The following is a 13026-nucleotide window of genomic DNA, read 5'->3' on the forward strand; positions in this document are numbered from 1 at the left end:
TAACCTTATCTTTGAGCGTATGAATTCTCCTGGGTTCTGGAAAAGGGGAAAAGGGGGGAGCCCCCCTTAAGAACAAGCTTTCCTCTCCCTGTGGCCCCCTTAAATGTTAATTGGTAAAAAAAGATAGCAAAATATGGCTTTTAAGAAAAAAACTATTTCCATGTTATGATCGTAAGACAAGGTGAAATGGATCATATCTAAACTCCTAAATACTTCCAATTCCTAGATAGCACTTTAGCCAGCTAGCTCTTCCAGACACTCCGTACTCAAGTCAACGGAAGTAAATGGTTGGACGGGAAATTACAGCGCAGTTCTATCAAATCTACTCTTGGAAACACAGTTGATTATTTTCACTTAACAAAGGTTAATGGTATGGGCTGATGCTTGACCTGGTGTTCAGTAAATATCAGCTCGTCCCTGGGTGGGCTTGAACCACCAACCTTTCGATTAACAGTCGAACACGCTAACCAATTGCGCCACAGAGACCAATGAACATTTTCACATGTGTATTGAAAAAAAAGTAATACGCCCAAAAAAGACGTGCGTTAAATCACCTCGACATTGATGTCTTCAAATGTTGATAGAAAGTAGCCGTATTTCATTCCCCACTGATAAATAACCCATGATTTAAATTCTAGGGCCCCCTCCCTTTCAGTCCCACCTGAATAATCTCCTTTCAACCCTTAACCTTATCTCTGAGCGTATGAATTCTCCTGGGTTCTGGAAAAGGGGAAAAGGGGGGAGCCCCCCTTAAGAACAAGCTTTCCTCTCCCTGTGGCCCCCTTAAATGTTAATTGGTAAAAAAAGATAGCAAAATATGGCTTTTAAGAAAAAAACGATTTCCATGTTATGATCGTAAGACAAGGTGAAATGGATCATATCTAAACTCCTAAATACTTCCAATTCCTAGATAGCACTTTAGCCAGCTAGCTCTTCCAGACACTCTGTACTCAAGTCAACGGAAGTAAATGGTTGGACGGGAAATGACAGAGCAGTTCTATCAAATCTACTCTTGGAAACAGTTGATTTTTTTCACTTAACAAAGGTTAATGGTATGGGCTGATGCTTGACCTGGTGTTCAGTAAAAATCAGCTCGTCCCTGGGTGGGCTTGAACCACCAACCTTTCGATTAACAGTCGAACGCGCTAACCAATTGCGCCACAGAGACCTATGTGGGAAACCACATGTGTCTTGAAAAAAAAGTAATACACCCAAAAAAAAACTGCGTTAAATCACCTCGACATTGATGCCGTCAAATGTTGATAGAAAGTAGCCGTATTTAATTCCCCACTGATAAATAACCCATGATTTAAATTCTAGGGCCCCCTTCCTTTCAGTCCCACCTGAATCATCTCCTTTCAACCCTTAACCTTATCTTTGAGCGTATGAATTCTCCTGGGTTCTGGAAAAGGGGAAAAGGGGGGAGCCCCCCTTAAGAACAAGCTTTCCTCTCCCTGTGGCCCCCTTAAATGTTAATTGGTAAAAAAAGATAGCAAAATATGGCTTTTAAGAAAAAAACTATTTCCATGATATGATCGTAACACAAGAAACAACAGAAATATAAGTATGAATGATTTTGTTTTTATTTTGTTAATAAGATGCAAATAAAAGATAACAAACAAAATGTATGTATCTTTCCAACACTTTTCATTTAATTGTGATTTAGCACTACAGATAAAACAATTAACGCTCAGAGACAGATTGTGATTGTGTCAGTTGAAAAGTCAATTTTTTTGCAATGATTACAGGTTCTCCATTTATAAAATAAAGATTAAAAAAAATCTGAAACATAATTGGCAATGCCCATTTTTCCCATATGATGGCAGCAAACTCCCAAATGTAGTTTTGGTGTACTTACAGTGAGAAAAGCATAAGGGCACCAGGGAGGTAAAACAAGAGTGGCAGGACTCCATTCAGGTGGGAAGTCCATATCTCTGGTCTGGGGATTTTTAACAAGCTTCAACCGCCTTCAGGCAGCTGTCACCTGTCATTTCTGCTGACGATTCTGTTATCTTCCCTTGGTAACAGCATGTAATTTGTATTAATATTGGCCATAATAACATACTGGCAGCAATACAAGCCACATGGTGTTTGCGTCACGTGGGAATATGTATTTTGAGGAGCACAAGTAACAACTAACAATACTCAAGGCAAGGCTTCAGGCCCAGAATATATTTCATTTTCTTTGCATTAATGGTTCACATATATGCCATTAAAATGCCTCCAACCTACAGTAAAGTCCAGGGTTCTCCCTGGGTCTAGTCAGTCTTAACCTTTTATAGATGACATGCATGTATTTAAAATGTATGTCTTTCATGAAAAATGTCCTTTATGTGAAACTTTCCAAGTAGTGGTGTGCCTTTAAATAAAAACCATTCTGAAGACCAGAAGCCCAGATGGGCTGATGCAACTGCACAGTGGGTCCTTTCATAGAATGAGGATGGAGAGGCTATGTGTGGGACCATGAAACGTATTGTTAAGATGAAGAAAAGTGGAAAAATTACATTTCTAACCCTATCCCTTTTTCTTCCCAGGTTGCCTCGTACCTTTGATATGGTTCAAGGTGTGGATCAAAGGGCGCTAGATCAATACCAATGTTCACACCGGCTGATTGGCTGAGGGATATCTGACTGAAAGTGTTGCTCTGTCATTTCGTTGCCCTCCAACTGCATGCTTAGGCTTCCCTGCTTACCTGCCTTGTTGTTCAACAGTCCTCTGTTCACACACCAATGAGGTGGCAACACGGATGTCCCAATGGCGGGGATATGAATATGAATATGATGAATATGTATAATCAGTATAGTAAGCTCTTCTTTCAGACACTCCGTACTCAAGTCAACGTAAATACATGGTTGGAAGGGAAATGACAGAGCAGTTCTATCAAATCTACTCTTAGAAACAAAGTTTATCTTTTTCACTTAACAAAGATTGATAGTATGGGCTGATGCTTGACCTGGTGTTCAGTAAATATCAGCTCGTCCCTGTGTGGGTTTGAACCACCAACCTTTCGAGTAACAGTCGAACGCGCCACAGAGACCTGTGAGATCACATGTGTCTTGAAAAAAAAGTAATACACCCAAAAAAAACCTGCGCGTTAAATAACCTTGACATTGATGCCTTCAAATGTTGATAGAAAGTAGCCGTATTTCATTCCCCACTGATAAATAACACATGATTTAAATTCTAGGGCTCCCTCCCTTTCAGTCCCACCTGAATCATCTCCTTTCAACCCTTAACCTTATCTCTGAGCGTATGAATTCTCCTGGGTTCTGGAAAAGGGGAAAAGGGCCCCCCTTAAGAACAAGCTTTCCTCTCCCTGTGGCCCCCTTAAATGTTGATTGGTAAAAAAAAGATAGCAAAATAGGGCTTTTAAGAAAAAAACTATGTCCATGTTATGATCGTATCTAAGCTCCAAAATACTTCCAATTCCAAGAAAAGCACTTTAGCCAGCTAGCTCTTCTTCCAGACACTCCGTACTCAAGTCAACGGAATTAAATGGTTGGATGGGAAATCACAGAGCAGTTCTATCAAATCTACTCTTGGAAACACAGTTGATTTTTTTCACTCAACATAGGTTAATAGTATGGGCTGATGCTTGACCTGGTGTTCAGTAAATATCAGCTCGTCCCTAGGTGGGCTTGAACCACCAACCTTTCGATTAACAGTCGAACGCGCTAACCAATTGCGCCACATGGACCGATGAGGGGAATTACATGCGTCTTGAAAAAAAACTAATACACCCAAAAAAAACCTGTGCGTTAAATCACCTCGACATTGATGTCTTCAAATGTTGATAGAAAGTAGCCGTATTTCATTCCCCACTGATAAATAACACATGATTTAAATGCTAGGGCCCCCTCCCTTTCAGTCCCACCTGAATTATCTCCTTTCAACCCTTAACCTTATCTCTGAGCGTATGAATTCTCCTGGGTTCTGGAAAAGGGGAAAAGGGGGGAGCCCCCCTTAAGAACAAGCTTTCCTCTCCCTGTGGCCCCCTTAAATGTTAATTGGTAAAAAAAGATAGCAAAATAGGGCTTTAAAGAAAAAAACTATTTCCATGTTATGATCGTAAGACAAGGTGAAATGGATCATATCTAAACTCCTAAATACTTCCAATTCCTAGATAGCACTTTAGCCAGCTAGCTCTACCAGACACTCCGTACTCAAGTCAACGGAAGTAAATGGTTGAACGGGAAATGACAGAGCTGTTCTATCAAATCTACTATTGGAAACACAGTTGATTTTTTTCACTTAACAAAGGTTAATGCTATGGGCTGATGCTTGACCTGGGGCCGTATTCACAAAGCATTTTATCTTACCGCTAGGAGTGCTCCTAACTCGCGCTAAAACATTTTACGTAGGAGTTTTTTCTTAAAAGTTATTCACAAAGCCGCTGAGACCTACTCTTACTAAGGATAAATCACAAAGAGTGAACTAAGAGTGACGCGCCGTTGCTATGGATTACGTCAATTCTCGTGCACGAGTTTAGAAGCGGTCAGTTCGGTGATTGGTTGTTCAGACGAGCCCACTGAATCACCGAAAAACAAGGAAATAGCCTAGGCTAGAAATGAATTCCTATTAAGTAGTTATAGTGCAGTTAGCAGAATACACGCATGATGACAATTTTGTGCAGACCACGATAATGACGTTGTAGCCTGCACGTTCAAGAGAGAGAGAAAGCAAACAATACAAATACGTAAAATCTAAAAGAAAATAAATGTTACGAACTACCCAAGTGTTGACTGATTTGTGCCAAGGTGTTTACCTAAAATGTGTTTTCAAAGTGATCCCTAAATGCCTGTCCACTCGGTTCCACACGGCCAAATTCCTTGTAATGTTGATCGCCATCATCATCATCATCATCATCGTCTGGCTGTGGAATGTTCCTCCGCTTGCAGAGGTTGTGTAGAATGGCACATACAGTGATTACTGTGCTTGCCCTCTCTGGGGTGAGGCGTATTTCGCCGTGGAGGACATGGAGGAAACCGACGTTTCATCTGCCCAATTCCTCTCTCCACAACATTTCGTGTATGTTTGTGTGCTCTAGCAAAGAGCCAATACGATGTGTTTTACGCATAGGACTAATCTGCGTAATCACTTACATGTTACACTTTAACTGTGCTCCCGGTTGTGGATTGAGGTAGGGTGTCTAGAGCCACGTCTTGCATGGATAGTCACTGTCACCCAGCAAGTGACACCCAACTGGTACATCTCAAAAAGCTGCCTCAGACCGCTCACCATTAAAATGCGCGAATCATGGGTAGCTGAAGATCCAGGCCACTTTGCAACAACATCCAGTAGGCTATGTTAAAATTTGCATCAAAAACAACCTGCATGTTGATGGAATGCACTTTCTTCCTATTGACGAACACGTCCTCGTCTTTTGATGGCGCAATTATTTTTATTTTTTAGAAGTTATATATATTTTTTTATAACTTATAATTGTTATAACATTTTATTTCGGGACTAATCGGATTATTCCTGTTAGTCGGGGATGTTATTGCATCGCGCATTAACTCCACAATAAATTGAATACCCTAACATTTCGTCTCGCAGGCATTTTAAGATTCTTTGTGAATAGGTCTTACTGAGTTAGGAGTCCTCTTGAGGACTTTTAAGCTCTCCTAGACTTAGGTGCTACTTTTAGTCCTAAAATACTTTGTGAATTGCTCTTAGTGAAAAAAGTTAGGAGTCCTAAATTTAAGAGTGACACGCCCATTATTTTTAGGAGTTACTCCTAAATTCGCCAGTTAGGACCTACTTTTAGCCCTAAGATCCTTTGTGAATACGGCCCCTGGTGTTCAGTAAATATCAGCTCGTCCCTGGGTAGGCTTGAACCACCAACCTTTCGATTAACAGTCGAACGCACTAACCAATTGCGCCAAAGCTACAGAGACCTATGTGGGAAATCACATGTGTCTTGAAAAAAAAGTAATACACCCAAAAAAAAACTGCGTTAAATCACCTCGACATTGATGCCGTCAAATGTTGATAGAAAGTAGCCGTATTTAATTCCCCACTGATAAATAACCCATGATTTAAATTCTAGGGCCCCCTTCCTTTCAGTCCCACCTGAATCATCTCCTTTCAACCCTTAACCTTATCTTTGAGCGTATGAATTCTCCTGGGTTCTGGAAAAGGGGAAAAGGGGGGAGCCCCCCTTAAGAACAAGCTTTCCTCTCCCTGTGGCCCCCTTAAATGTTAATTGGTAAAAAAAGATAGCAAAATATGGCTTTCAAGAAAAAAACTATTTCCATGATATGATCGTAACACAAGGTGAAATGGATCATATCTATGCTCCTAAATACTTCCAATTCCTAGAAAGCACTTTAGCCAGCTAGCTCTTCTTCCAGACACTCCGTACTCAAGTCAACGGAAGTAAATGGTTGGACGGGAAATGACAGAGCAGTTCTATCAAATCTACTCTTGGGAAGACAGTTGATTTTTTTCACTTAACAAAGGTTAATAGAATGGGCTGATGCTTGACCTAGTCTTCAGTAAATATCAGCTCGTCCCTGGGTGGGCTTGAACCACCAACCTTTCGATTAACAGTCGAACGCGCTAACCAATTGCGCCACAGAGACCCATGTAGGAAATCACATGTGTCTTGAAAAAAAATTAATACACCCAAAAAAAAACTGCGTTAAATCACCTCGACATTGATGCCGTCAAATGTTGATAGAAAGTAGCCGTATTTAATTCCCCACTGATAAATAACCCATGATTTAAATTCTAGGGCCCCCTTCCTTTCAGTCCCACCTGAATCATCTCCTTTCAACCCTTAACCTTATCTTTGAGCGTATGAATTCTCCTGGGTTCTGGAAAAGGGGAAAAGGGGGGAGCCCCCCTTAAGAACAAGCTTTCCTCTCCCTGTGGCCCCCTTAAATGTTAATTGGTAAAAAAAGATAGCAAAATATGGCTTTTAAGAAAAAAACTATTTCCATGTTATGATCGTAAGACAAGGTGAAATGGATCATATCTAAACTCCTAAATACTTCCAATTCCTAGATAGCACTTTAGCCAGCTAGCTCTTCCAGACACTCCGTACTCAAGTCAACGGAAGTAATTGGTTGGACAGGAAATTACAGAGCAGTTCTATCAAATCTACTCTTGGAAACACAGTTGATTATTTTCACTTAACAAAGGTTAATGGTATGGGCTGATGCTTGACCTGGTGTTCAGTAAATATCAGCTCGTCCCTGGGTGGGCTTGAACCACCAACCTTTCGATTAACAGTCGAACACGCTAACCAATTGCGCCACAGAGACCTATGTGGTAATACACATGTGTCTTGAAAAAAAAGTAATACGCCCAAAAAAGACGTGCGTTAAATCACCTCGACATTGATGTCTTCAAATGTTGATAGAAAGTAGCCGTATTTCATTCCCCACTGATAAATAACCCATGATTTAAATTCTAGGGCCCCCTCCCTTTCAGTCCCACCTGAATAATCTCCTTTCAACCCTTAACCTTATCTCTGAGCGTATGAATTCTCCTGGGTTCTGGAAAAGGGGAAAAGGGGGGAGCCCCCCTTAAGAACAAGCTTTCCTCTCCCTGTGGCCCCCTTAAATGTTAATTGGTAAAAAAAGATAGCAAAATATGGCTTTTAAGAAAAAAACGATCTCCATGTTATGATCGTAAGACAAGGTGAAATGGATCATATCTAAACTCCTAAATACTTCCAATTCCTAGATAGCACTTTAGCCAGCTAGCTCTTCCAGACACTCTGTACTCAAGTCAACGGAAGTAAATGGTTGGACGGGAAATGACAGAGCAGTTCTATCAAATCTACTCTTGGAAACACAGTTGATTTTTTTCACTTAACAAAGGTTAATGGTATGGGCTGATGCTTGACCTGGTGTTCAGTAAAAATCAGCTCGTCCCTGGGTGGGCTTGAACCACCAACCTTTCGATTAACAGTCGAACGCGCTAACCAATTGCGCCACAGAGAGCTATGTGGAAAACCACATGTGTCTTGAAAAAAAAGTAATACACCCAAAAATAAACTGCGTTAAATCACCTCGACATTGATGCCGTCAAATGTTGATAGAAAGTAGCCGTATTTAATTCCCCACTGATAAATAACCCATGATTTAAATTCTAGGGCCCCCTTCCTTTCAGTCCCACCTGAATCATCTCCTTTCAACCCTTAACCTTATCTTTGAGCGTATGAATTCTCCTGGGTTCTGGAAAAGGGGGGAGCCCCCCTTAAGAACAAGCTTTCCTCTCCCTGTGGCCCCCTTAAATGTTAATTGGTAAAAAAAGATAGCAAAATATGGCTTTTAAGAAAAAAACTATTTCCATGATATGATCGTAACACAAGGTGAAATGGATCATATCTAAGCTCCTAAATACTTCCAATTCCTAGAAAGCACTTTAGCCAGCTAGCTCTTCTTCCAGACACTCCGTACTCAAGTCAACGGAAGTAAATGGTTGGACGGGAAATGACAGAGCAGTTCTATCAAATCTACTCTTGGAAACACAGTTGATTTTTTTCACTTAACAAAGGTTAATGGTATGGGCTGATGCTTGACCTGGTGTTCAGTAAATATCAGCTCTTCCCTGGGTGGGCTTGAACCACCAACCTTTCGATTAACAGTCGAACGTGCTAACCAATTGCGCCACAGAGACCTATCTGGGAAATCACATGTGTCTTGAAAAAAATGTAATACACCCAAAAAAAACCTGTGCGTTAAATCACCTCGACATTGATGTCTTCAAGTGTTGATAGAAAGTAGCCGTATTTCATTCCCCACTGATAAATATCACATGATTTAAATGCTAGGGCCCCCTCCCTTTCAGTCCCACCTGAATCATCTCCTTTCAACCCTTAACCTTATCTCTGAGCGTATGAATTCTCCTGGGTTCTGGAAAAGGGGAAAAGGAGCCCCCCTTAAGAACAAGCTTTCCTCTCCCTGTGGCCCCCTTAAATGTTAATTGGTAAAAAAAGATAGCAAAATATGGCTTTTAAGAAAAAAACGATTTCCATGATATGATCGTAACACAAGGTGAAATGGATCATATCTAAGCTCCTAAATACTTCCAATTCCTAGAAAGCACTTTAGCCAGCTAGCTCTTCTTCCAGACACTCCGTACTCAAGTCAACGGAAGTAAATGGTTGGACGGGAAATGACAGAGCAGTTCTATCAAATCTACTCTTGGAAACACAGTTGATTTTTTTCACTTAACAAAGGTTAATGGTATGGGCTGATGCTTGACCTGGTGTTCAGTAAATATCAGCTCGTCCCTGGGTGGGCTTGATCCACCAACCTTTCGATTAACAGTCGAACACGCTAACCAATTGTGCCACAGAGACCAATGTGGGAAACCACATGTGTCTTGAAAAAAAAGTAATACACCCAAAAAGAAAATGCGTTAAATCACCTCGACATTGATGCCGTCAAATGTTGATAGAAAGTAGCCGTATTTAATTCCCCACTGATAAATATCACATGATTTAAATGCTAGGGCCCCCTCCCTTTCAGTCCCACCTGAATCATCTCCTTTCAACCCTTAACCTTATCTCTGAGCGTATGAATTCTCCTGGGTTCTGGAAAAGGGGAAAAGGGGGGAGCCCCCCTTAAGAACAAGCTTTCCTCTCCCTGTGGCCCCCTTAAATGTTAATTGGTAAAAAAAGATAGCAAAATAGGGCTTTAAAGAAAAAAACTATTTCCATGTTATGATCGTAAGACAAGGTGAAATGGATCATATCTAAACTCCTAAATACTTCCAATTCCTAGATAGCACTTTAGCCAGCTAGCTCTTCCAGACACTCCGTACTCAAGTCAACGGAAGTAAATGGTTGGACGGGAAATGACAGAGCTGTTCTATCAAATCTACTATTGGAAACACAGTTGATTTTTTTCACTTAACAAAGGTTAATGGTATGGGCTGATGCTTGACCTGGTGTTCAGTAAAAATCAGCTCGTCCCTGGGTGGGCTTGAACCTCCAACCTTTCGATTAACAGTCGAACGCGCTAACCAATTGCGCCACAGAGACCTATGAGGGAAATCACATGTGTCTTGAAAAAAATGTAATACACCCAAAAAAAACCTGTGCGTTAAATCACCTCGACATTGATGTCTTCAAATGTTGATAGAAAGTAGCCGTATTTCATTCACCACTGATAAATATCACATGATTTAAATGCTAGGGCCCCCTCCCTTTCAGTCCCACCTGAATCATCTCCTTTCAACCCTTAACCTTATCTCTGAGCGTATGAATTCTCCTGGGTTCTGGAAAAGGGGAAAAGGGGGGAGCCCCCCTTAAGAACAAGCTTCCCTCTCCCTGTGGCCCCCTTAAATGTTAATTGGTAAAAGAAGATAGCAAAATAGGGCTTTAAAGAAAAAAACTATTTCCATGTTATGATCGTAAGACAAGGTGAAATGGATCATATCTAAACTCCTAAATACTTCCAATTCCTAGATAGCACTTTAGCCAGCTAGCTCTTCCAGACACTCCGTACTCAAGTCAACGGAAGTAAATGGTTGGACGGGAAATGACAGAGCTGTTCTATCAAATCTACTATTGGAAACACAGTTGATTTTTTTCACTTAACAAAGGTTAATGGTATGGGCTGATGCTTGACCTGGTGTTCAGTAAATATCAGCTCGTCCCTGGGTAGGCTTGAACCACCAAACTTTCGATTAACAGTCGAACGCGCTAACCAATTGCGCCAATGCTACAGAGACATATGTGGGAATTCACATGTGTCTTGAAAAAAAAGTAATACACCCAAAAAAAAACTGTGTTAAATCACCTCGACATTGATGCCGTCAAATGTTGATAGAAAGTAGCCGTATTTAATTCCCCACTGATAAATAACCCATGATTTAAATTCTAGGGCCCCCTTCCTTTCAGTCCCACCTGAATCATCTCCTTTCAACCCTTAACCTTATCTTTGAGCGTATGAATTCTCCTGGGTTCTGGAAAAGGGGAAAAGGGGGGAGCCCCCCTTAAGAACAAGCTTTCCTCTCCCTGTGGCCCCCTTAAATGTTAATTGGTAAAAAAAGATAGCAAAATATGGCTTTTAAGAAAAAAAACGATTTCCATGTTATGATCGTAAGACAAGGTGAAATGGATCATATCTAAGCTCCTAAATACTTCCAATTCCTAGAAAGCACTTTAGCCAGCTAGCTCTTCTTCCAGACACTCCGTACTCAAGTCAACGGAAGTAAATGGTTGGAAGGGAAATGACAGAGCAGTTCTATCAAATCTACTCTTGGAAACACAGTTGATTTTTTTCACTTAACAAAGGTTAATGGTATGGGCTGATGCTTGACCTGGTGTTCAGTAAATATCAGCTCGTCCCTGGGTGGGCTTGAACCACCAACCTTTCGAATATCAGTCGAACACACTAACCAATTGCGCCACAGAGACCAAAGTGGGAAACCACAAGTGTCTTGAAAAAAAAGTAATACACCCAAAAAAAAAAAGCGTTAAATCACCTCGACATTGATGCCGTCAAATGTTGATAGAAAGTAGCCGTATTTAATTCCCCACTGATAAATAACCCATGATTTAAATTCTAGGGCCCCCTTCCTTTCAGTCCCACCTGAATCATCTCCTTTCAACCCTTAACCTTATCTCTGAGCGTATGAATTCTCCTGGGTTCTGGAAAAGGGGAAAAGGGGGGAGCCCCCCTTAAGAACAAGCTTTCCTCTCCCTGTGGCCCCCTTAAATGTTAATTGGTAAAAAAAGATAGCAAAATATGGCTTTTAAGAAAAAAACTATTTCCATGTTATGATCGTAACACAAGGTGAAATGGATCATGTCTAAGCTCCTAAATACTTCCAATTCCTAGAAAGCACTTTAGCCAGATAGCTCTTCTTCCAGACACTCCGTACTCAAGTCAACGGAAGTAAATGGTTGGACGGGAAATGACAGAGCATTTCTATCAAATCTACTATTGGAAACACAGTTGATCTTTTTCACTTAACAAAGGTTAATGGTATGGGCTGATGCTTGACCTGGTGTTCAGTAAATGTCAGCTCGTCCCTGGGTGGGCTTGAACCACCAACCTTTCGATTAACAGTCCAACGCGCTAACCAATTGCGCCACAGATACAGATGTGTGACATCACATGTGTCTTGAAAAAAAAGTAATACACCCAAAAAAAACCTGTGCGTCAAATCACCTCGCCATTGATGCCTTCAAATGTTGATAGAAAGTAGCCGTATTTCATTCCCCACTGATAAATAACATATGTTTAAATTCTAGGGCCCCCTCCCTTTCAGTCCCACCTGAATCATCTCCTTTCAACCCTTAACCTTATCTCTGAGCGTATGAATTCTCCTGGGTTCTGGAAAAGGGGAAAAGGGGGGAGCCCCCCTTAAGAACAAGCTTTCCTCTCCCTGTGGCCCCCTTAAATGTTAATTGGTAAAAAAAGATAGCAAAATATGGCTTATAAGAAAAATACTATTTCCATGTTATGATCGTAAGACAAGGTGAAATGGATCATATCTAAGCTCCTAAATACTTCCAATTCCTAGAAAGCACTTTGGCCAGCTAGCTCTTCTTCCAGACACTCCGTACTCAAGTCAATGGAAGTAAATGGTTGGATGGGAAATGACAGAGCAGTTCTATCATATCTACTCTTGGAAACACAGTTGATTATTTTCACTTAACAAAGGTTAATGGTATGGGCTGATGATTGACCTGGTGTTCAGTAAATATCAGCTCGTCCCTGGGTGGGCTTGAACCACCAACCTTTCGATTAACAGCCGAACGCGCTAACCAATTGCGCCACAGAGACCTATGAGGGAAATCACATGTGTCTTGAAAAAAATGTAATACACCCAAAAAAAACCTGTGCGTTAAATCACCTCGACATTGATGTCTTCAAATGTTGATAGAAAGTAGCCGTATTTCATTCCCCACTGATAAATAACACTTGATTTAAATGCTAGGGCCCCCTCCCTTTCAGTCCCACCTGAATCATCTCCTTTCAACCCTTAACCTTATCTCTGAGCGTATGAATTCTCCTGGGTTCTGGAAAAGGGGAAAAGGGGGGAGCCCCCCTTAAG

The 13026-nt window shown here is 41.1% G+C and overlaps 14 non-coding genes across 14 annotated transcripts; all 14 read right to left on the bottom strand.

Annotated features, from left to right (window-relative positions):
• Window positions 1-412: 412 nt before the first annotated feature.
• On the bottom strand, window positions 413-486 carry trnan-guu (transfer RNA asparagine (anticodon GUU)). The gene has a single exon. It is a non-coding gene; the product is annotated as a tRNA-Asn (tRNA).
• Window positions 487-1094: 608 nt separating this feature from the next.
• On the bottom strand, window positions 1095-1168 carry trnan-guu (transfer RNA asparagine (anticodon GUU)). The gene has a single exon. It is a non-coding gene; the product is annotated as a tRNA-Asn (tRNA).
• Window positions 1169-3623: 2455 nt separating this feature from the next.
• Window positions 3624-3697, bottom strand: trnan-guu (transfer RNA asparagine (anticodon GUU)). The gene has a single exon. It is a non-coding gene; the product is annotated as a tRNA-Asn (tRNA).
• Window positions 3698-5817: 2120 nt separating this feature from the next.
• trnan-guu (transfer RNA asparagine (anticodon GUU)) lies at window positions 5818-5897 on the bottom strand. Its single transcript has one exon. It is a non-coding gene; the product is annotated as a tRNA-Asn (tRNA).
• Window positions 5898-6510: 613 nt separating this feature from the next.
• Window positions 6511-6584, bottom strand: trnan-guu (transfer RNA asparagine (anticodon GUU)). The gene has a single exon. It is a non-coding gene; the product is annotated as a tRNA-Asn (tRNA).
• Window positions 6585-7194: 610 nt separating this feature from the next.
• On the bottom strand, window positions 7195-7268 carry trnan-guu (transfer RNA asparagine (anticodon GUU)). Its single transcript has one exon. It is a non-coding gene; the product is annotated as a tRNA-Asn (tRNA).
• Window positions 7269-7878: 610 nt separating this feature from the next.
• On the bottom strand, window positions 7879-7952 carry trnan-guu (transfer RNA asparagine (anticodon GUU)). Its single transcript has one exon. It is a non-coding gene; the product is annotated as a tRNA-Asn (tRNA).
• A 605-nt stretch (window positions 7953-8557) lies between these two features.
• trnan-guu (transfer RNA asparagine (anticodon GUU)) lies at window positions 8558-8631 on the bottom strand. Its single transcript has one exon. It is a non-coding gene; the product is annotated as a tRNA-Asn (tRNA).
• Window positions 8632-9242: 611 nt separating this feature from the next.
• Window positions 9243-9316, bottom strand: trnan-guu (transfer RNA asparagine (anticodon GUU)). The gene has a single exon. It is a non-coding gene; the product is annotated as a tRNA-Asn (tRNA).
• Window positions 9317-9926: 610 nt separating this feature from the next.
• Window positions 9927-10000, bottom strand: trnan-guu (transfer RNA asparagine (anticodon GUU)). The gene has a single exon. It is a non-coding gene; the product is annotated as a tRNA-Asn (tRNA).
• A 612-nt stretch (window positions 10001-10612) lies between these two features.
• On the bottom strand, window positions 10613-10692 carry trnan-guu (transfer RNA asparagine (anticodon GUU)). Its single transcript has one exon. It is a non-coding gene; the product is annotated as a tRNA-Asn (tRNA).
• Window positions 10693-11306: 614 nt separating this feature from the next.
• trnai-gau (transfer RNA isoleucine (anticodon GAU)) lies at window positions 11307-11380 on the bottom strand. Its single transcript has one exon. It is a non-coding gene; the product is annotated as a tRNA-Ile (tRNA).
• A 613-nt stretch (window positions 11381-11993) lies between these two features.
• trnan-guu (transfer RNA asparagine (anticodon GUU)) lies at window positions 11994-12067 on the bottom strand. Its single transcript has one exon. It is a non-coding gene; the product is annotated as a tRNA-Asn (tRNA).
• Window positions 12068-12681: 614 nt separating this feature from the next.
• Window positions 12682-12755, bottom strand: trnan-guu (transfer RNA asparagine (anticodon GUU)). The gene has a single exon. It is a non-coding gene; the product is annotated as a tRNA-Asn (tRNA).
• Between the last annotated feature and the right edge of the window lie 271 nt (window positions 12756-13026).

Source organism: Gadus chalcogrammus, chromosome 8 (genome assembly GCF_026213295.1).
Source record: "Gadus chalcogrammus isolate NIFS_2021 chromosome 8, NIFS_Gcha_1.0, whole genome shotgun sequence".
Lineage (NCBI taxonomy): Eukaryota > Metazoa > Chordata > Actinopteri > Gadiformes > Gadidae > Gadus > Gadus chalcogrammus.